Source organism: Helianthus annuus, chromosome 8, assembly GCF_002127325.2.
Source record: "Helianthus annuus cultivar XRQ/B chromosome 8, HanXRQr2.0-SUNRISE, whole genome shotgun sequence".
Classification (NCBI taxonomy): domain Eukaryota; kingdom Viridiplantae; phylum Streptophyta; class Magnoliopsida; order Asterales; family Asteraceae; genus Helianthus; species Helianthus annuus.
In genome coordinates this window covers 140,786,970-140,810,186 of record NC_035440.2, presented here as the reverse complement: position 1 = coordinate 140,810,186, position 23,217 = coordinate 140,786,970, and positions in this window count along the sequence as shown.

Genomic DNA, 23,217 nt, shown 5'->3' with positions numbered 1-23,217 from the left:
CACTTCTTAGGCCATGTGGTGAACAAGGATGGGATCCATGTCGATCCATCCAAGGTAGACTCGATCAGGAACTGGCCTGCACCGCGTACGCCGACAGAAATACGCCAATTCTTGGGTTTGGCGGGTTACTACAGACGGTTTATTAGAGACTTTTCGAAGATTGCTCAGCCGCTTACGCTACTGACACAGAAGGGTGTTACCTATCGCTGGGGAGAGCCTCAGGAGACTGCTTTTCAGCACCTAAAGGATAGACTTTGCAGTGCACCTATCCTCTCTTTGCCAGAGGGCACAGATGACTTTGTGGTATATTGTGATGCATCCATTCGGGGACTGGGATGTGTGTTAATGCAGCGCGACAAGGTTATCGCTTACGCCTCTCGCCAACTTAAGGTTCATGAACGGAACTACACGACGCACGATTTAGAGCTGGGAGCTGTTGTTTTCGCGCTTAAGATATGGCGACACTACCTGTACGGTACCAGGTGCACGATTTACACCGATCACAGGAGTCTCGAGCATATTCTTAAGCAGAAGGATTTGAACATGCGTCAACGACGATGGGTTGAATTACTGAACGACTACGAATACGCTATCAAGTATCATCCAGGCAAAGCTAACGTTGTGGCCGATGCCCTCAGTCGGAAAGACACTTTACCTCGGCGCGTGCGAGCGCTACAGCTTACGATTCAGTCTAGCCTTCCTGCACAAATACGAAATGCTCAGGCAGAAGCATTGAAACCAGAAAACGTCAAGGCTGAAGCCTTACGCGGCTCACGACAGCAAATGGAACTAAAGGAAGACGGCGCCTACTATGTAACGGGGCGTATTTGGGTCCCACTTTATGGCGGTCTACGCGAACTTGTGATGGACGAAGCACACAAGTCTCGCTACTCGGTACATCCAGGGTCGGATAAAATGTACCACGACATCAGCACTACTTATTGGTGGCCTAGCATGAAGGCCCACATTGCTACGTACGTTGGAAAATGCTTGACCTGTGCGAGAGTCAAGGTTGAATATCAGAAACCAGCTGGCCTACTTCAGCAGCCTAAGATACCTCAATGGAAATGGGAAGAAATTTCCATGGATTTCGTTACAGGCCTACCTAGATCCTAGCGGGGAAACGATACCATATGGGTGATCGTGGATCGACTCACCAAGTCTGCACACTTCCTGCCTATAAAGGAAACGGATAAGTTCTCCACTCTCGCAGACGTCTATCTTAAAGAGGTTGTTTCGAGGCACGGGGTGCCCACATCTATCATTTCGGATCGCGATGCACGATTCACGTCAGAGCTTTGGCAAGCAATGCATAAATCTTTCGGCTCACGATTAGACATGAGCACAGCATACCACCCTCAGACGGATGGGCAGTCTGAGCGTACGATCCAAACACTAGAAGACATGCTTCGGGCATGCGTCATCGATTTCGGCAACGGCTGGGAAAAGCACCTCCCTTTGGTGGAGTTTTCGTATAATAATAGTTATCATACCAGCATCCAAGCTGCTCCATTCGAGGCATTGTACGGGCGTAAATGCCGGTCACCCCTCTGCTGGGCAGAGGTGGGGGAAAGTCAGATTACGGGTCCAGAAATTGTAGTGGACGCCACAGAAAAGATTGCACAAATACGACAACGCATGGCGGCAGCACGCGACCGTCAGAAAGCCTACGCGGACAAGCGTAGAAAGCCATTGGAATTTGAGGTCGGGGACCGGGTTTTATTGAAAGTTTCACCCTGGAAGGGTGTGGTTCGTTTTGGCAAACGGGGCAAACTGAATCCGCGATACGTCGGACCATTCGAAATCATAGAAAAGATTGGCAAAGTAGCCTACAAGTTGAACCTACCAGCTGAACTCGGGGCAGTTCACAATGTCTTTCATGTATCGAACTTAAAGAAGTGCCTATCAGATGAAAACCTCATCATTCCTTTTAAGGAACTCACTATCGACGAGCGGTTGCAGTTCGTCGAGGAACCAGTTGAAATCACGGATCGGGATGTGAAGGTCCTCAAACACAAGAGAATCCCTCTTGTTCGAGTTCGTTGGAACTCCAAACGTGGCCCAGAGTATACCTGGGAACGCGAAGACAGGATGACAGAAAAGTACCCCCAGTTATTCGAAACCAATGCAACCACTACTGAGACTGAAGCTACTACTTCGGAATTTCGGGACGAAATTCCAGATCAACGGGGGGAGGATGTGACACCCCAGGAAAACCAGTGAACGATTGAACTTACCTAGCTTCCTCAGTGAGTGCATACCAAATTTCGGGACGAAATTTCCAATTAGTTGGGGATAATGTGACAACTCGAACTTAAGACTCACTTTAGTGTAACGTTACGTGTCTACGTGATACTTGACTAATGAATGTAATGTGAATCTTGTGATTATGTTTCTACGTGAGTAGTGTTTACTATATGTGTTTGTATATTAAATGAGCCAAACCGCACAAGATGCTCTAAACGCATAACACTACACATCACTCGCACAAGGCCGTTTGGGCCTCATTCTTGTGCACGGACCAATAGGGCGGCCCATGAGGGGTTTCGGCCCACTCCCGTTTCACGTGTTCAAGCAAGTTGTAAGGGGTTTTGTTTCTCATTCTTGTTACAAACATATCACACACACAAGTTCTCAAAACCCTAGTCTTTTCTCTCTCTCGTTTGCTTGGAACCCGACGGCAAGAGCCTCCACAATTCGGATCACCCTCTCTTCTTTTCTAATTCGGTTAGTACTTGTCATGTTTGTAATTGGTTGTGTGTATGTTTTCGAATATGATTGCTTGATACCGAATGAGTCTTGTTAACGGGTTGTGTATGATAATTTTAGATTGGATCAATGATAGTTAGTGTTCATATAATTGGCTTGCTCATGAATCGGATATAGGTGATTGTATGATTGTAATCGGCCACATGTATACGTGATTAAATCAGATTGTAACTGGTTAATATGCTAACTAAATCGGATTAGTTGATGCTCATTGATTGGCTTCGTGAATGTTAGAATCGGATGTGTTTATGTGCTTAGATAAATGTTCTTGATTTTGGATTATTAATGTTCATACGAAATTCATGATAAAAGTCCTGTTTGACCGATAGTATGCTTGGTGGATTATGGAAAAACTGTTAATTGATCTGAATTGTGAAACTGCCTAAGTTGTTTTCTAGAATCACGGAGTGATTGTTACAGGAATTATGGAAACCAGTTACACACACGGTTGCGACTCAGGTTGCGAGTCGAAACCTCACCGTCTCGACTCGAGACCACAAACAGCACAAGCCGAGACCATGGTTGCGAGTCCCGTTGCGACTCGTAACCGGACCATGACGAACCGAGATCACCATTGCGACTCGTAACCAGCTGTTGCGACTCGAAATCTCCGGTTGCGACTCGAGATCGCCGGTTGCGACTCGAGACCGGCTATGCACAAACACTGTTTTGGGCCTACACTGTCACAGGCCCAATCTTATGACTGTTATGATATTGGGCTGCTTATTGTCATTGGGCCGGGTAATGATTGGACCGAACACTTAGATTGTATATCGGATTGATGATACATGTACGTGGTTACCATGATTATACGTGATACAATATACGTGCTATATACGAACCTGACTTGTATAATAACCATGATAGGACGTGGTTGACCATTTACTAGCTTAACTGTACTCTTTGTGTATCTGCCGAGCAAACCAAGGTGAGTTCACACAGCCAAGGCATGGGATTCTCGGGTTGGGAATTGGGTTGGATATGTTATTGTTGAAGGAGTTACTCGTACTTACGCATTCTCTAGACTATAGACCATCGTCCTCAGGTTAGTCAGGACACGTTACGTAAAGCCTACGTAACCCAGATTATTTGCCATTTGTCTCCTGGGTCGGGAGGACACGTTACGTAAAGCCTACGTAACCCAATACCATCCACTGGCTTCCAGGTCGGAAGGCCACGCTGCGTAAAGCCTACGTAGCCCCCACGCGTACCCTGTCCTCGGGGAAGGGCACGTCACGTAAAGCCTACGTGACCCTGTACGTTTTCCTGTTCTCGGTAAAGAAGAACACATGGTCGGAAGCTAGTCTAGTAAGTACCGTTAATGAGAAGCCCTCATTAGCCAGGATAAACGTGGGAAGCCCCCACCAGTAATATGAACACAAGGTTTGGGAAGCCCCCACCTTTAGTACACACTAGTATGGGAAGCCCCCCACTAGTCATATTTATACACTATGCTATGAACTTACTTTCTGTGAACTCGCTCAACTAGTTTGTTGATTATTTGCTGCATGCCTTGCAGGACTTTAGGTACATTATGGAGCTTGCACAGGGTGGAGCAGGTCGTTGTGGGATACGGATCATGAACTTATTCTGAACTTATAACTATTTTGAGATTACATATTATGCTTCCGCTATTTAAACGATGTTTGGTTTTGAAACATCAATCATGTCATGATGATTTACATTGATTACTTTATTTATTAAATGCTATGTTTGATATGATTGATGGCTTGATCCTGGTCAGTCACGCTCCCAAGCGGCGGTACTCCGCGGGTGGATTTTGGGGGTGTGACAGCGTCAAGGTGCCAGATGCAGAAAAACATCACAGATTCACTGTTTGAGCTTGTAACCGACCTTGGATGCATTAATTGAAGCATGGGTGCCCCCTACATGTCCCCTAACACTCAGGGACAGCTGCTGATCATCCATGAACAATTATAGGATGAGTTGTAATGATCTTATGCCCAAAATTTCACTATAAAAGGCAATGTAGTGCACCTTTGTTCATCACACCTTCAAACAACTCATCTGCTCATTTCTGGAGCTCAAAAGCATTTTTCTAACATCTCTGGTCGTGCACCAAGCTTCTGTAAGTATGCCTAACCCTTTGTGGCTTAGTTTTCCATAGTTTTCGCTTAAAAGTCAATCCGTCATAATTAACGATTGACTTTATGATAAATCAGAAATGGTCCAGTGGTTTGTCGAATCAAAGTTAGTTACGTGTTGGTAATCATGTGGGCTTTAAACCCCTAAAAGGGCACCCTCTGATTCCCACTCTAACTAGTCCGAATGTCGAGTCAAACGTGCTTAGAAAAAGTCAACAGAATGCTATTTTACGAATTTATGCATAATCGGTAATGTAGATGGCGTGTAACCTGTTTTAACACTTACATAACATGATAATAAGTATATTAACTAATCTAAGCTTGTTTGGTCCGACCATTTACTGTTTTGACCCGGTTCGGAGCCGAAAGTCGCAAAACTTTGACTTTTGCTTTGACTTCAGTTCTGACCCGTTAAGGTATGATTTAGATATGCCTTAGGACTCTCTTAGGACCAGGTTACATGATGGTATAACCCTCTGTGACCGGTTCGTTATTTGTCCGAGTCTTTTACACCTTTCCGTTAAATGCTTAAAAGTTGACCGTAACTCCCTTTTCAATTTAAAACAAGAATTTCGGACATGTGAAAGGACCATAACCTTAGTTACTGATTTCTAAGCATGTCCCTAAAATTTCACGTCAATTCGAGGTCCAGAATAGGAGTTATACTAAATAGCGCAATTACGGAAACTGTAGTAACTAAATAGCGTAATTAGCATAACGCCTATCTAAACCCAGATTTCGACACCAAACCTTTTACACACTGATGTAGAATATTATTTTGGGATTTTTAAAGATTTTTAATTATTTTTAACCTGCTCATAACCTGCAGTTATGGCATCGGTTCGGTAAATACCGAATATACCCTTTTCAGATATAACTTGAGTTCTACAAGGTCTTTTGACCCGATTCCAGTTGCTACTGATTTTAAATAATAAATAAAGTATTTTGGACTTTATAAACTATTCGGGAAACTCAGATCTCCTGTAGAACTCAGAAACCTCTTTTATAATCTTTAAAAAGACCGAAATACCCCTACGGGGCATAATATGAACTTAAACTCGTTACGGGCATTATGGAAGGTATCCTACTGATACCACAACCCCTTAAAGCATATTGACTTAGGAAAGCTGTGTAGGACTCTTACGGATACCCGTTGCGCCTTTTGCGCGCACGGTTCTGTTTATGTAACTAGTTTACATAAACTAGCCGAAACGAGTCAAACCTTATTGTTTTGACCTCAAAATCCAGAGTGTGGTTATTCTACCCATATAAAACAAGTCTTCAAACTTGTTGGGTCCAAATCACATTCCATTCCCGGTTTTCGCCTTTCACGCGATTAAACCGTAATTATCCTTTGAAACTGACCGGTCTAAGCTACGGCTAAATTAAAGACCCGTTAGGATTCTAATAGGTTATTTTAAAACTTCGTTCCAGAATAGGAGACCAGTAAAAGATATTTGCACTTATTCGATTAAGGATTTATACTTGCAAAGGTAAATACTTTTAACTTATTTTCCGTTATACGGGCTTGGGTTACGGTATATAAAATACCGCTTGATCGGGCATCAAATCTTCCATCGTTAGGTGGTTAATTGAATAATTTGATCGGCTCGTTTAAACAGTCTTGTTTACTTAAACGCCTTTGGGGGGTTAATGACCATGTCCCGTATATCCCTGGCAGCATTTTACGAAATGGCCATGACCTAAGCGCGTAGTGTAGGCGTACACTCGTCAGTGCATAAATAGTTGATGTGGTGTGTCTATTGATCTTTAACCCGGTACGTCCGGGCTACTGAACGCATAAGGAACATGTAATTCGTTCACAAGATTATAAATTTGAATAATTCTCCCAAGTTATAAAGAGTTTGTGCCTTGTGCATTCAAATCAATTTTTATTAAACCTTTTACAAAAAAGTGTCGGTTGAATGTATTTAACAGTGTAAACTGACGTATTTTCCCAAAAAGATTAAATGCATGTACTAAGCGTAATTGGTTGGATATTTCTCCTTAGCATCAATAAAGAGTCTCGCAAGCTTAAGATGCCTATGTCTGTTGAACAATACTTATATTATTTATTTGATCCCCTGTGGATACATTTCGACTATTCGTAATACATTGATATTACAAACGATGGTTGAAATATATTTATCTTTATGCTTCCACTGTGCATTCATATATTGTGTGGTTTGACTATATTGTTCCCAACTACGTCACGGTAATCCCCCACCGGGCCCACCGGTGAGACACGTGGAAATCGGGGTGTGACAACTGGAGACCGAGAAGATCGAAAATGAGAGAATTAGACGTTTACTGCAAAGCTATTCTAGTTCTGATTATCTCATTGATCGTATTTACCCAACTGTTGCAGGTATGGAAGCTTTTCAAGACGAGAAGCAAAAGAAGAAGAAAGATTGCGGTAAGAAACCGACTGTTAGCTATAACAAGTGTCCGCCTCCAATTTGGGAAGGGTATTCTCCTAGTAAACCAAACGAGGAGCAACTTGAAAAAGAAGTCAATATAAAACTAAAAACCGACACAACTGACATTTTACCAGATAACATTGATGTCACGTTTACCTCGTCCGATACTGATCATGAGTCTGAGTTAATAAAAAAGGTGGTCGATCTGGTGTTGGATACTGATGAGGAATCTGAGTCAAAGTCTGAGTCTGGAAAGTCAAATTCATCAGTCAACAGGGAAAATTCGTCGGTTAAACGGTCTTACAGTAAAGAGTTTTTGTTATCAAAGGCAAATTTGGATGATGAAACATTCGAAGTTGTTTATACTCTGAATGGTTCTGACAAATTATATTACAACAAAGAATTCCCAATAATGAGTATTAAAACGGAATTGATTAACAAAACTTTCAAACTAATAGAAATTAATATTCCTGAATTGAAAGTTTTGAAAAGTTTTGAAAAATCTAAAAATTATACTTCAAGAGTTCAACAACGGTTAAACAAGAAAAAGGGTTACAATTCTGGTTCTGGTTTTCAAAAGAAACCTAACCAAAATCATAGCTACAAAAAGAAAGGATTAGGTTTTTTTTCCACCAGAAAATCATCAAAATGAGAAAAATACTAAAACAAAAACAGAATTTGTGTCAGGTGGAAGCTCAGATGAGGAACAGAAGAAACCATTCTGGAGACAATCAAATCAAGAGTTTCTTGCTGAAAGAAAGAAGAATGGAACTGAAGTGTTTTATCAAAGAGAGACTCGAACCTGTTACAAGTGCAATGAAGCTGGTCACATTGCATGGAATTGTTTAAAGAATGCAAAAACAAAATAGGGAGTTTCTCAGAAATTAAAAGAAAAAGTTGTTGATGTTGAACCACCAACTGAAAAACTTAAAGTTTTTGAAAACTCAACTTATGAGGTTGGTGAGTGTTCAAAGAAGAATATGTATGAAAAGAAAGGAAAAGTAAATCAAGTGTGGGTTGTTAAGAAAGTTGATGTGAATGTTGGTGATGAATCTGGTTCCACAAAGCCAGAGGAGCCACAAAGTGAGATGAAAATTTCGGTGAATGATGATGATTTTCCATCACTGAAATTTGAAGAGGTTAAAAAGAAAATTTGAAAAGTTGATATCTCGAAACAGTTTTATTGTCAGAAAAATGAATTTGATGTCGAGAAAACTTTTAATGGAAGTGTAAAGAAAATTTTTGTTAAAATGTTAAACGGGAAAGCAAAGGGGGTTAAGGATTTTTATGCAACTAAAAAGGCAACATACAACCCCACTGCGCAAGAGTTGAAAGCCATCAAGTCTGAGAAGACTTGGATGGAAGTCTGCTTTCCATGATAGTCAAAAGGACTATGCCGGAGATCCCAAGTTTATATCGTGGATCAGGAATCGGCATCACTCTAGTGTTTGTGAAGTTGTTTGAAAGATTTTGAATAGTGTTTGAATTTTACAGGTTAAAGGACTATGCCGGAGCTTCCAGGTGAGTAAGTGTGAAGCAGGAATTGGCATCTTGATTGAAAATGTAGATGATTCATTCCTACAATTGGTATTGATTGATTATATCTACAAGTAGTTATTTTTTCAAGTGGTACAGGTTGCTTAATTGCAAAACAAGTGAATCAAGAACATTAAGTTGTACTTGATTTACTACATTGGATAAAACTGACAAGATGATGAACCATATCCCCGTGCTTAAACAAGTGATAAACCTACAAGTGGTAAAAACAAATTCATTTTCCGGAAAAATCATTTTGATTAAAACAAACTTAAGTGTTTTGAAATCTAAATGAGAAAATGGTTTGTGATAGGGTGTGACACCTGTGTCACTTCAGCCATCAAACAAATACCAAACCAATGAAATATTGTATTTCATACCTGGGATTTGTATAAACATGTGTATCATTTGCACATATCAACTCTTGTTCGATTTCGGGCTTTAGATCACTTTCTAGAGGGTTACACGCACACTGATGCGTAAATATAACCAGTTTAATGCAACAAACACTCCGGAATAGTGACACAGGCTTAACATACCTAAAATAACCTTTACATAACTTAGAAATAAGTTTTGTAAGGTTTGGTATGCCGAAATCAAGTTTATTCGCTTACAGGGACTAAATATGACAAACTGCGAAAGTATGCCGATTTGAACTGTAATGAACATTCCGGAACATGGCCATAAGTTAAACACACCTTAAATATCCCTTACATAGCATAGAAATAGCCTTTGATGGGTTCGGTGTGCTAAAATAAACTTTTAGCTCATTCAGGGACTAAAAGCGTCAAAAAGTGCATAAGTTTGCATTTTCCGCATAACTTACATTCTGAATTCATCCGAACATCCAAAAATTTATGTAATCATTAAAATATTATGTTTTAGTGATTGGCTTGTCAAAAATCCACTCGTCGCACAATTTGGATCGTTTTTGCGTCCGTTACGACTTCCGTCGTAATTAACCGAACAACGCAACCGTACGGCCAAACGAACCGACATCCGACATATTTTTGAGCATGTTCCAAGTTCCCTATACTTTAACTTCATATTAGAGCCTTAAAATGGGGTTAACGGGGCTTAAACGCGTCAAAACGCATCAAAAACCAAGTTTGGAGGTGCAGGGGCCTGTTCTGCCAATTGCTGAAAGTTACTGCCAGCAAATAAGGTCCTTACGGACCGTATGGAGTTGCTTACGGTCCGTAAGCCTCTCCCAGGTCAGAATACTTCATTTAATTAAAACCCAGCTGCTCCCATGGTTTTGCACTTAGTTTCTTTGATTCTATGGACTGGTTTTGGATGCCCCTAGTATCACAAAACCTTGTGCCCACTTGTACGCTCAAGATTAAAGCACGGGAATCAAGAAACGATCCTAACGGTGCTAGAAATCCTATAAATACCCCCACCCTTCTCACCCCCAACTCACTTGAATTCTGAGATTTTCTCTAAGTTGGAGTGGTTATCACTTCATACCTGAGAAATACTTGGAATTCAATCTTGCGGGGACCTTCTGTAAGTATTCTTTCACGTTTTTCGTTCGTTTTAGCGTTAAAGTCAAACTGCGTTTGACTTTCTGCTTTGACCAGTTTTTGGTCAACGCGAAGTTCGTTTGAACTTCATAACGTGAGCGTAATCACGATGGTTATAGTCCCTAGTGACTACACCTACTGATTACCACGTTATCTAGGCTCAGTGACGAGTCGTAGTTTCGGCCAAAATGCGTTTTCTTGCGTATTTTGTAACCAAACTACTCTAGGGTATCAAAACCGTTTGTTTTGATACCAAACCTATTTTCTAACTTTACTAAACATGTTCTAGCATGTTTAGCTCGTCGCTTTTAGATTTGTGCTTGTTTAGGGTCGTAAAGGTAAGCGATCTAATCAATCGCTTATACTTTCGAACCTGAACCATTTGGTCGATCTTTAGGATCCGACCGTATTCATTAGGTGACAATAGTTGTGTAGGGAATAACCTTCCGAGGTTATACCTTATGGTGACGTCGTTTAAGTAGTTGTATGATAAGTAGTTCTTATGCCTTAGGTAAATTACCAAAATGCCCTTTTTGCACCAAAATTTATTTAAAGCATATGTAACCTAAATTTTGACATCTAAACTAATTTGGTAACTATATTAGACATGTTAAGGCATATTTTACTTGTCATAGGACTAGTTAAGCGGTCCAAACGCGTTTTACGCAAACGACGCGTTAAAGTAGCATAAGCTACCTAAACGGGTCGTAATGGGTCGTAAGCACTTAGGTTAGGTTTCATTTTAGTATGTGGGCTTTGATTAACCATATCATATGAGTTCCAATACTCATTTGGTTACGAAACCTCATACTATCCAATCCCCCGATTTAGGTCCGGTTATTTATGTAGGTATCTATATAGGGTGCCGTTTGTTTCCGTGATCCCTCTAGCTTTGCTTGGTTGTTGTTCAAGACTTCTAAGCACCCTCAAGTGAGTACATAGTCCCCTCTTTTACTGTTTTTCAAACATTTTGGGGTGAAACACATGTGCCTACTTGTTACTTTCATGCTTTCCATGTTTTCATATCATATACTTGCTATGTTCATTAGTACACTATTAGTACATGATTTCATTATGTTTTTGCTATGTATGTCCATTGTGTGCATACCTAGTACATCGTTTTACATGACATTTTATGCTACGTATGTTCATTTAGCGCATACTTAGTACATTGTTTTACATTACCCTTTTATGCTATGTATGTTCATCATACTTAGTACATTTGTTTTTCATCACATGTTTATATTTTGGGTATGACATTTGGTTTGTTTAAGTGGGACAATATACATTCATTAACTTTGATCACGTCGCTCGTTAGTAGGTAATGGTACCATAGGAATTGACAACTCCCGTTCCTGACATCCTGGGTATGTTTGGATGGAAGGAATGACCGAATTCGATTAAAACATTTAGACAGATAGACCTTTAAATTCGTTTAGGGGTTTATCACCACAGTCACAAGGCTTGAGTGTATGCATTTTAACAATACCGCATAAATGTTTGTATTCAGTATAGCATGCATTTCCACAAAACATAACATTGATTTAAACTACGTTTTACTTCAATACATTGTTTTGTGCATTTTTACACATGGTTTAGTGGATACATATTTCACTTGCCATACATGACATTTTGTTTACACATTACATGATTGACATTTGACATAGACATTTTGACATGGTTTTCACAATGACATTTGACAATTGGTTTAGACATGGGCAATTTACATTGGTGGTTTGTTTGGGTAAGTGACTTAAGTAACGAGACGTGTGTAATGTGATACAAGCATGGTGGATACGCCGCTGGTACTTCCTATATATAAGTGCTTGTACTATATTACATGTCGTAGCGTTATTTAAATCATTTAATTTGGATTTACACATTTTTACAAGACATTGTTTTACAAACAACTTATTTTATACAAACTCATTTTTACTTGGTTATTCAATTAACCTTACACTACTCTTTTACATATCATCTACCTTATTATCGCTTTCCAAATGTTTTATAAAAGCAAACACTTAAACTGGATTCATGACAAGTTTTCATTAAACATTTTCTTAAACCTAAGTCATGAATCCTATTTTTCACAAAACCTATGTACTCGCCGGCATTTTTATGCTGATGTATTTTCACATGTGTTTCAGGTACGATAGTTGATGATATTTGATGATGATATTGACGCATGCTCACATAGGATTGGACAAGGCCTTAGTGACCATAAAAGATGCAAGACTAGTTAAATTTTGTTTTACTTCTTGTTTGTTAAGACATTGTAACTCTTTATATTAATAAAACAACATTTCAATTTTCCATGTGTTATGAAACAATGATTCTGTTACAACACTCCCCGACGATTCCGCCACGTTTTGTTGTTTTACGTGGTCGGGGTGTGACAGAAAAGTTGGTATCAGAGCTCATGGTTATAGGGAATTAGGTTATTAGTAATGCTTTGACCTAGTCTATAACCTTCCTAGGACCCTAACGCGAGTTTACTTGCGCTTAGTCATAAAACAATACCGTCACTTATCCTTAAGTGACAACCACAACAAGAACATAAATTTGATCCGCTTTGAAAACTAATCATCTGTTCTAGGATGATTGATTACCAGGTTTTGAACCCTCTAAGTTTTCAAAACTCGTCAAAGTTTGGGTCTAAATAATGTGAACACGTGCAAACTGGAAGAATGAATGCCTGTACTCTGAGTTTTCTGTCTAAGGCTAGAGTGTTGGTACAAATCCGCAGTATCGGACCAGTCACTCTTACCTGGGAACTCTTGGGGTGAGTGTTCACTTATAGGCGAGCATGTCTTCAGCAATGCATTATTATGACCCGCTTACTTTGATTCTTCACCATCTCATTTGTTTGCCTTAGGTAACAAACAAATGATCGCAATTTCTATGCGTTGTCATTTTGTTTTGATCACCCGATAACCTTTCACTTGTTTCTTCCTATGTCTTTCATTTTCTCCTAGAATGTCTCTTTATCTCAGCAATGGTCAGATGTCCGAGCAAACAGCTAAATTTGCCCAGCAAATAGGCGAAGTTATTTTGAAGTCTGTGGATCTAGGCATTGCCATGTCTCGTCTCAAAAATAGAGCCACTCAAGAGTCACCGCGGAAAGCAGAAGTCGAGCTTGCACCAAAATCAAAGAAGCGTAAAGCCTCAAGGAAACCCGCTGCTGTCACATCAAATCAAGCAGGACCTAGCCAAGTGGCAACGCCACTAGCTAAGAAGCCCTACAACGGAACTGCACCCTTGTGCAACCGATGTACCCTTCATCATCATGCCAGTGTAAAGTGCCGCAAATGCGTAATTTGTGGACTTATTGGCCATACAGCAAGAGTTTGCTCAGCCGCAGCAGCACCAAATCAAGCTGGCAACAATCCTACACAAGCTCGTTCTTGCTACAACTGTGGCGAGATAGGCCATTTCCGAAGAAATTGCCCGAAGGTTGTCGATGCAAATCCAACCCTTGGATAAGCTTATGGCCGAGCAAAAGATGTTGCTGTCTTGTGCTTTTGTTTCTTCCGTTTTCTTGTATTGTAAAACAATCTGTTTTGTTCATAAATAAAATTCGTTGTTTGCAATTCTGATATACAAATGTAGTTACAAGTGTGTATGGCATTTCCCAATGATACCTACATCAAGGAGCTATGCTCTTTACAAACTACTCTTGTGATTCTCCCTTTCAAGCGATCGCTCATGATTTCCTCGAAAATTTTAAGTACTCGTTTCATTCTAGAAACAAAGTACAAGAAATAAAGCGAAATAATGAATAATCGTGCTTTTTCGCACATCTGTGCCTTTGAATCCTTGGTTAGATAACTAAGGGTATTTTCAAATCTCATACCCATTAGGTTCTGATTTTTTTTCAACATGCATAACATAAGTTTTCAAAACAACCTTCATGACTTCAAAAACATTTTATATATAGTTCGAAAACGTTTTTAATATAGTGTATTTACTTAACATATCATATGCACGATCTCAAAAACAATGTCTATGTTTTCAAAAACGACCTTCATGATTTCAAAATGTTATTAATACAGTATAATTACTTATATCAAATGCATGATTTCAAAAGCACCATTCATGTTTTCAAAAAAAAAAAAAACCTTATACGTAATTTTAAAATTCATCTTGCATAATTTTAAAACATTTTTATAAATATACCTACCTAATACACCTACTTTATGATTTCAAAAGTATTATATATAAGGTTTCCAAAAACATTAAACACATTTTAGAACCCCATGCATAGTTTTCAAAATATTTTCCTCATACATTGACTTAATCTTCAAAATTCCGCTTCATGTGTCGCCTTGGCGTATCTAGCATCTCAACTTCATAAGCATTTTTACTTCATGTTTTGACTTAAGCACATCCAGTGCAAGGTTTCGAAACATCTTCAACTTCTAAAATCCATATGGGATCTTCTTATCATTACAATTAGATCCTTGTGCATAATTATCATTCAAATCAGAGTCCTTAATTGGATTCTTTGTGTACCTTAATTTGAACATTTCGGTTCTTTACAATCGAAATCGAATTTCCTTTTTAAGATCTTTCTATCTTCATAGTTGGATTCTTGATAATGTTTAAAGCACCAATCAAAATCCACTGATTGGATACCTGGTGTGCTTTAAATGCATGCGCTCAGTTAACAGAACAAATTGAATCATGACAAATTTAAAATCAAGATAAACAATTTTGTGGTTATGTGACTATGTGTTTATGCATTTTGCGTTTTCTTTTATGCATATTTTGTGTTTTTATACTCTGGATATTCGTTATCCAAATCCTCGTAGAACCTTTCATATCTTCATATGAGGGATTCGTAGTAGGATATTCAAAAGGTACTACCTTAAATCCTTAATGGGCTTCTACGTAATCGTTAAGACCCTTGGATTTTATAGTACCATTCCATAATTCAAAGAGACCCCTTTTAGTGGTCTAGGTCAAAAGATTGATTCAGAATCTGGTTAAGAATGACATATGGTGATATGGCTGAACAGACTCCTTGGGGGTCTATTTAAATCATTCATTGATTTAACTAAAAGAACCTATGGTGGTCTAGGCACAATCATCACCGGCTCGTCCATTGTTTCCTTCCCCTACACATTATAAGATGCACTACGTGACTATGCAAGGAATTACGTAACTATGGATGCATACATAATTACAAAGTTTAGTGCACGGAAACCACTGTAAGACTTAATATGTGTAAGAACCAATAGTGGCAATCATAACAAAATGTGAACAATGTAATAGAGGTACGGTGGACGCACCAATAACGCTTTATATACTTGTGTATGAGTGACCTTCTCACATTGCAAGCATGATGTTAATTAAAGTTACTAGAAGTTCAGGACTTTAACCAGTGTTGTTCGATCTTTTCAACTTCATGTTTCAAGCACTCACAAGTTTCCTCTAAATAAATTTCGGGACGAAATTTCCTGAAGTAGGGGAGACTGTGACACCTGTGTCACTTCAGCCATCAAACAAATACCAAACCAATGAAATATTGTATTTCATACTTCGGATTTGTATAAACATGTGTATCATTTGCACATATAACTCTTGTTCGATTTCGGGCTTTAGATCGCTTTCTAGAGGGTTATACGCGCACTGATGCGTAAATATAACCAGTTTAATGCAACAAACACTCCGGAATAGTGACATAGGCTTAACATACCTAAAATAACCTTTACATAACTTAGAAATAAGTTTTGTAAGTTTTGGTATGCCGAAATCAAGTTTATTCGCTTACAAGGACTAAATATGACAAACTGCGAAAGTATGCCGATTTGAACTGTAATGAACATTCCAGAACATGGCCATAAGTTAAACACACCTTAAATATCCCTTACATAGCTTAGAAATAGGCTTTGATGGGTTTGGTGTGCTAAAATAAACTTTTAGCTCATTCAGGGACTAAAAGCGTCAAAAAGTGCATAAGTTAGCATTTTCGCGCATAACTTACATTCTGAATTCATCCGGACATCCAAAAATTTATGTAATCATTAAAATATTATGTTTTAGTGATTGGCTTGTCAAAAATCCATTCGTCGCGCAATTTGGATCGTTTTTGCGTCCGTTACGACTTCCGTCGTAATTAACCGAACAACGCAACCGTACGGCCAAACGAACCGACATCCGACATATTTTTGAGCATGTTCCAAGTTCCCTATACTTTAACTTCATTTTAGAGCCTTAAAATGGGTTTAACAGGGCTTAAACGCGTCAAAACGCATCAAAAACCAAGTTTGGAGGTGCAGGGGCCTGTTCTGCCAATTGCTGAAAGTTACTGCCAGCAAATAAGGTCCTTACGGATCGTATGGAGTTGCTTACAGTCCGTAAGCCTCTCCCAGTTCAGAATACTTCATTTAATTAAAACCCAGCTGCTCCCATGGTTTTGCACTTAGTTTCTTTGATTCTATGGACTGGTTTTGGATGCCCCTAGTATCACAAAACCTTGTGCCCACTTGTACGCTCAAGATTAAAGCACGGGAATCAAGAAACGATCCTAACGGTGCTAGAAATCCTATAAATACCCCCACCCTTCTCACCCCTAACTCACTTGAATTCTGAGATTTTCTCTAAGTTGGAGTGGTTATCACTTCATACCTGAGAAATACTTGGAATTCAATCTTGCGGGGACCTTCTGTAAGTATTCTTTCACGTTTTTCGTTCGTTTTAGCGTTAAAGTCAAACTGCGTTTGACTTTCTGCTTTGACCAGTTTTTGGTCAACGCGAAGTTCGTTTGAACTTCATAACGTGAGCGTAATCACGATGGTTATAGTCCCTAGTGACTACACCTACTGATTACCACGTTATCTAGGCTCAGTGACGAGTCGTAGTTTCGGCCAAAATGCGTTTTCTTGCGTATTTTGTAACCAAACTACTCTAGGGTATCAAAACCGTTTGTTTTGATACCAAACCTGTTTTCTAACTTTACTAAACATGTTCTAGCATGTTTAGCTCGTCGCTTTTAGATTTGTGCTTGTTTAGGGTCGTAAAGGTAAGCGATCTAATCAATCGCTTATACTTTCGAACCCGACCCATTTGGTCGATCTTTAGGATCCGACCATATTCATTAGGTGACCATAGTTGTGTAGGGAATAACCTTCCGAGGTTATACCTTATGGTCACGTCGTTTAAGTAGTTGTATGATAAGTAGTTCTTATGCCATAGGTAAATTACCAAAATGCCCTTTTTGCACCAAAATTTATTTAAAGCATATGTAACCTAAATTTTGACATCTAAACTAATTAGGTAACTATATTAGACATGTTAAGGCATATTTTACTTGTCATAGGACTAGTTAAGCGGTCCAAACGCGTTTTACGCAAACGACGCGTTAAAGTAGCATAAGCTACCTAAAGTGGTCGTAATGGGTCGTAAGCACTTAGGTTAGGTTTCATTTTAGTATGTGGGCTTTGATTAACCATATCATATGAGTTCCAATACTCATTTGGTTACGAAACCTCATACTATCCAATCCCCCGATTTAGGTCCGGTTATTTATGTAGTTATCTATATAGGGTGCCGTTTGTTTCCGTGATCCCTCTAGCTTTGCTTGGTTGTTGTTCAAGACTTCTAAGCACCCTCAAGTGAGTACATAGTCCCCTCTTTTACTGTTTTTCAAACATTTTGGGGTGAAACACATGTGCCTACTTGTTACTTTCATGCTTTCCATGTTTTCATATCATATACTTGCTATGTTCATTAGTACACTATTAGTACATGATTTCATTATGTTTTTGTTATGTATGTCCATTGTGTGCATACCTAGTACATCGTTTTACATGACATTTTATGCTACGTATGTTCATTTAGCGCATACTTAGTACATTGTTTTACATTACCCTTTTATGCTATGTATGTTCATCATACTTAGTACATTTGTTTTTCATCACATGTTTATATTTTGGGTATGACATTTGGTTTGTTTAAGTGGGACAATATACATTCATTAACTTTGATCACGCCGCTCGTTAGTAGGTAATGGTACCATAGGAATTGACAACTCCCGTTCCTGACATCCTGGGTATGTTTGGATGGAAGGAATGACCGAATTCGATTAAAACATTTAGACAGATAGACCTTTAAATTCGTTTAGGGGTTTATCACCACAGTCACAAGGCTTGAATGTATGCATTTTAACAATACCGCATAAATGTTTGTATTCAGTATAGCATGCATTTCCACAAAACATAACATTGATTTAAACTACGTTTTACTTCAATACATTGTTTTGTGCATTTTTACACATGGTTTAGTGGATACATATTTCACTTGCCATACATGACATTTTGTTTACACATTACATGATTGACATTTGACATAGACATTTTGACATGGTTTTCACAATGACATTTGACAATTGGTTTAGACATGGGCAATTTACATTGGTGGTTTATTTGGGTAAGTGACTTAAGTAACGAGACGTGTGTAATGTGATACAAGCATGGTGGATACGCCGCTGGTACTTCCTATATATAAGTGCTTGTACTATATTACATGTCATAGCGTTATTTAAATCATTTAATTTGGATTTACACATTTTTACAAGACATTGTTTTACAAACAACTTATTTTATACAAACTCATTTTTACTTGGTTATTCAATTAAACTTACACTACTCTTTTACATATCATCTACCTTATTATCACTTTCCAAATGTTTTATAAAAGCAAACACTTAAACTGGATTCATGACAAGTTTTCATTAAACATTTTCTTAAACCTAAGTCATGAATCCTATTTTTCACAAAACCTATGTACTCGCCGACATTTTTATGCTGATGTATTTTCACATGTGTTTCAGGTACGATAGTTGATGATATTTGATGATGATATTGACGCATGCTCACATAGGATTGGACAAGGCCTTAGTGACCATAAAAGATGCAAGACTAGTTAAATTTTGTTTTACTTCTTGTTTGTTAAGACATTGTAACTCTTTATATCAATAAAACAACATTTCAATTTTCCATGTGTTATGAAACAATGATTCTGTTACAATACTCCCCGACGATTCCGCCACGTTTTGTTGTTTTACGTGGTCGGGGTGTGACATAGGGGGAGTTCAGATTGTTTATGCCGAGTGAATGGCGATTTGATGTGATTCGATGTCGGCTGTTAAGTTTCTGTACAGTTTGTGTTGTTTTCTATGTTTTCAAGTGGGTCAAGAGTCTAGTAGTTTTCAAATTTCCTTTGAAATGTGTTTGCATTTTAGGGGGAGTAGGGAAATTTCAAAAAATCCAAAAACATTTGAAAATTTGAAAAATACAAAAACATGATAAAATTCAAAAAATGAGTTTCGTAGTGAAAAGAGGAAATGATAGTACATCAGTAGGCTGTCACAACATACTAAAGAAACGTAAAGATAAAAAATGATAAACAATCTCACTGTGGATATGCCAGTAGGTTTTCGCACATTTAGTAGATTGTGACGAGATATAAACTAAATTTCAAACTTGCTTGTTCTGTGGGTTAACACAAACTTGGATATATAGGTAACCCCTGAAATCTTGTTTGAAAGGTCCCTTATTCTGAGATACTAGGTCTTTATGCTCAGTGATATCTGGGGTATTATCCCGGGACTTCTGTTGTATGGAAGTACTGATCTAGTCCCCGGATAATGCTTTCCGCAAAAAGCTTGAAATATAGCTTTGCCCTCAGCATGCTGATGAAACAATAAAATTGATAGTCGCTGCTGTTGAAACTAAAAGATCCTCTAAAGGGGACACACCGAAAAGTCGAAGCCGTCATCTCTCTGCGTATACGGAAGTATCGACCTGAGCTCTCACGGCCCTCGCATCTAACCCCTATACAGATATCAGCTTTGGTATACTCACCTGTAAGACTGAATATTGGGATCTGGATACGGGAGTATATTCAAGTACTGAGACACACGAATAAGTTAGTATCTAAGACATTAATATCGTATCTCGGATCAGTTGAAATTTGTGTGAAAATTTCAGTGGATCGATATACTAACAATCTAGGTGAATTGTTTAGAACTGAATATGAAATCAAGCTTAACGGTGTTAGTGACATGTCTCATAAACTGATATGATCCTCTTACACGAACTCACAAAAATATGTCTGTATATATTTCATTTCTGCTTTATTCTACTTTATTCTGCTTTTACAACTGGTGTCAATTTCTTTTAAAACATTCAAAAAGATTTTGTGTGTGTTTTAGCATAAACTTTTGAAAAAGTCAAAAAGATTTTCGACAACTGATGTTGGAAAGCAGATTTTCAAAAATTCCGAGTGCTAAACATGATGACATTGTTGTGAGGGGGAGTGCTTCATATTATCATAATATAGTTTTCAAATCAACAAGTGGTTCATCATAATCTGAGGATGCATATGAGAGGGAGTTAGTATTGGTGCACTCAAGTTGTTAAAATTAGAAATCTTATTGCTGAGTTAAGAATGTGCAGGTATAGTCAGGTTTGATTTTGGATCAGAAGATAGAGTGCCAGGTTTCGATTCCTGAAGATCTTTGTTTGAGCCAGGCTGATTGATTCTGAGAACCTGTGAAGGTCAGACAACGATCCTGAAGATGTTACTGAAGAACAAAAGAATGCCAGTAAATCGAGAGGGAGAGTCTGAAGATACCTGAGTAAAATGTGAGCCAGATTTCAATCATGGAACTAGAACTGATGAACTTAAGGAATCAAGAGATCTGATAAAGAGAATTGATGCAGATAGAGAGAGAGAGAGAAAAGCCTAGAGACTGATCAAGACTGAAGATGTGAAGACACAGCATGGTGTGTATTGATGAACGACTCCATCAACATCTGAGGGGGAGTCTGTTGGTGCACTACATCTGATGATTTCGTCTTAGATCAAGTCAAACATTGTATTGTATAGATTAGGGCGTGTTTTACGAGAAAATAGGAGAATATACATGTTGAGTGAAAAGGTTTCGCTTATAAGGTCATGGTATAAAGGTTTCGCTTGAACGAACATGATGGTTCCGCTTATATGTGCACAAGTGGTTCCGCTTGTGTGGACATGTATGTATAAGCGGAATCCTCACATCTATATATAGCTGTCTTATAAGCGAAAAATGTAGAACTTTGACGAATTCCATACCGAGGTGCTGCCGGTGTGAAGATCGAGCTATAAAGGTTGTTAAATCAATGAAATCAGTAGTTTAAGTGAAGAACAAGCTATTTCTATCTACGTTTCTTGTTATTCCGCACCTGAAACATAGAAGAACGCCTCTGAACAACTCGTTCGGGTCAGTCCTCGATCCTACAAAAGGTGTAAGCTGCAAGGATGGGCGATGATGGACACTTCTAGACATAGCCCAAGCCCATTTTTTAAAGTCTGGTAGTTTGTTTTGGTTATGATGTTTCAGAAAGTGTTGATGAACTTTCAGAAAATGTTGAGGAAATTTCAGAGAGTTCAGATGAGAATGTTGAAAACGTTGCTAGTTCTGAAAAGGAAGTTGTGTTTGATCAAACTACATCTAATTCTGGTTTATCGGATGATGATTCTGAAAAGTCTGTACAGTTTGATCAGTCACCAGTTGATAGTCGCAGTGATGTTGAGGAAGAAAAACATGTCAATATTGCAAAATCTCATCTTTCTCCTGAAAGTTTTCGTTACTATTTTGCAGATCGATTGGAGAAACTAAAGAAGAAACGAGCTGCTAAAGAACAACAAGTGAAGATTGAAGATGTTGTTCAGAACGAAAATGTTGAAAGTGTTGCTGAGAAGATTACTGAAGTTGAGAAAGTAATTGAAGCTAATAAGGTGAAAGAAGAAGAAAAGGTGAAAGAAGAAGAAAAGGTGATTGAAGTTGTGAAAACAATCGAGGTTGAGAAGATTGTTGAAGTTGTTAAGCCTTGTATGAAGTGTTTGGAAGCTTGCAAGGATTGTGCAGCAAAAGATGACATAATTTCTGAGTATGAGAAGAAGAAGGAGCAGTTACTGTTTAACCTCAACTATGTGAAAGAATCGTACGATGTCTTGAATAAAATAGTAACTGGTCTCCAAAAGACAAACTCAGAAAGAGAACAAGCACTGACGATGATGAATGCAATCATGATGTCAAAGCAAAAAAGCCATAAATTCTACATCGAAGAGAGTGCCAAGTGGAAGCAAGAACTAGAGACCGAGAAGATCGAAAATGAGAGAATTAGACGTTTACTGCAAAGCTATTCTAGTTCTGATTATCTCATTGATCGTATTTACCTAACTGTTGCAGGTATGGAAGCTTTTCAAGACGAGAAGCAAAACAAGAAGAAAGATTGCGGTAAGAAACCGACTGTTAGCTATAACAAGTGTCCGCCTCCAATTTGGGAAGGGTATTCTCCTAGAAAACCAAGCGAGGAGCAACTTGAAAAAGCAGTCAATATAAAGCTAAAAACCGACACAACTGACGTTTTACCAGATAACATTGATGTCACGTTTACCTCGTCCGATACTGATCAGGAGTCTGAGTTAATCAAAAAGGTGGTCGATCAGGTGTTGGATACTGATGAGGAATCTGAGTCAAAGTCTGAGTCTGGAAAGTCAAATTCGTCAGTCAACAGGGAAAATTCGTCGGTTAAACGGTCTTACTGTAAAGAGTTTTTGTTATCAAAGGCAAATTTGGATGATGAAACATTCGAAGTTGTTTATACTTTGAATGGTTCTGACAAATTATGTTACAACAAAGAATTCCCAATAATGAGTATTAAAACGGAATTGATTAACAAAACTTTCAAACTAATAGAAATTAATATTCCTGAATTGAAAGTTTTGAAAAGTTTTGAAAAATCTAAAAAATATACTTCAAGAGTTCAACAACGGTTAAACAAGAAAAAAGGTTACAATTCTGGTTCTGGT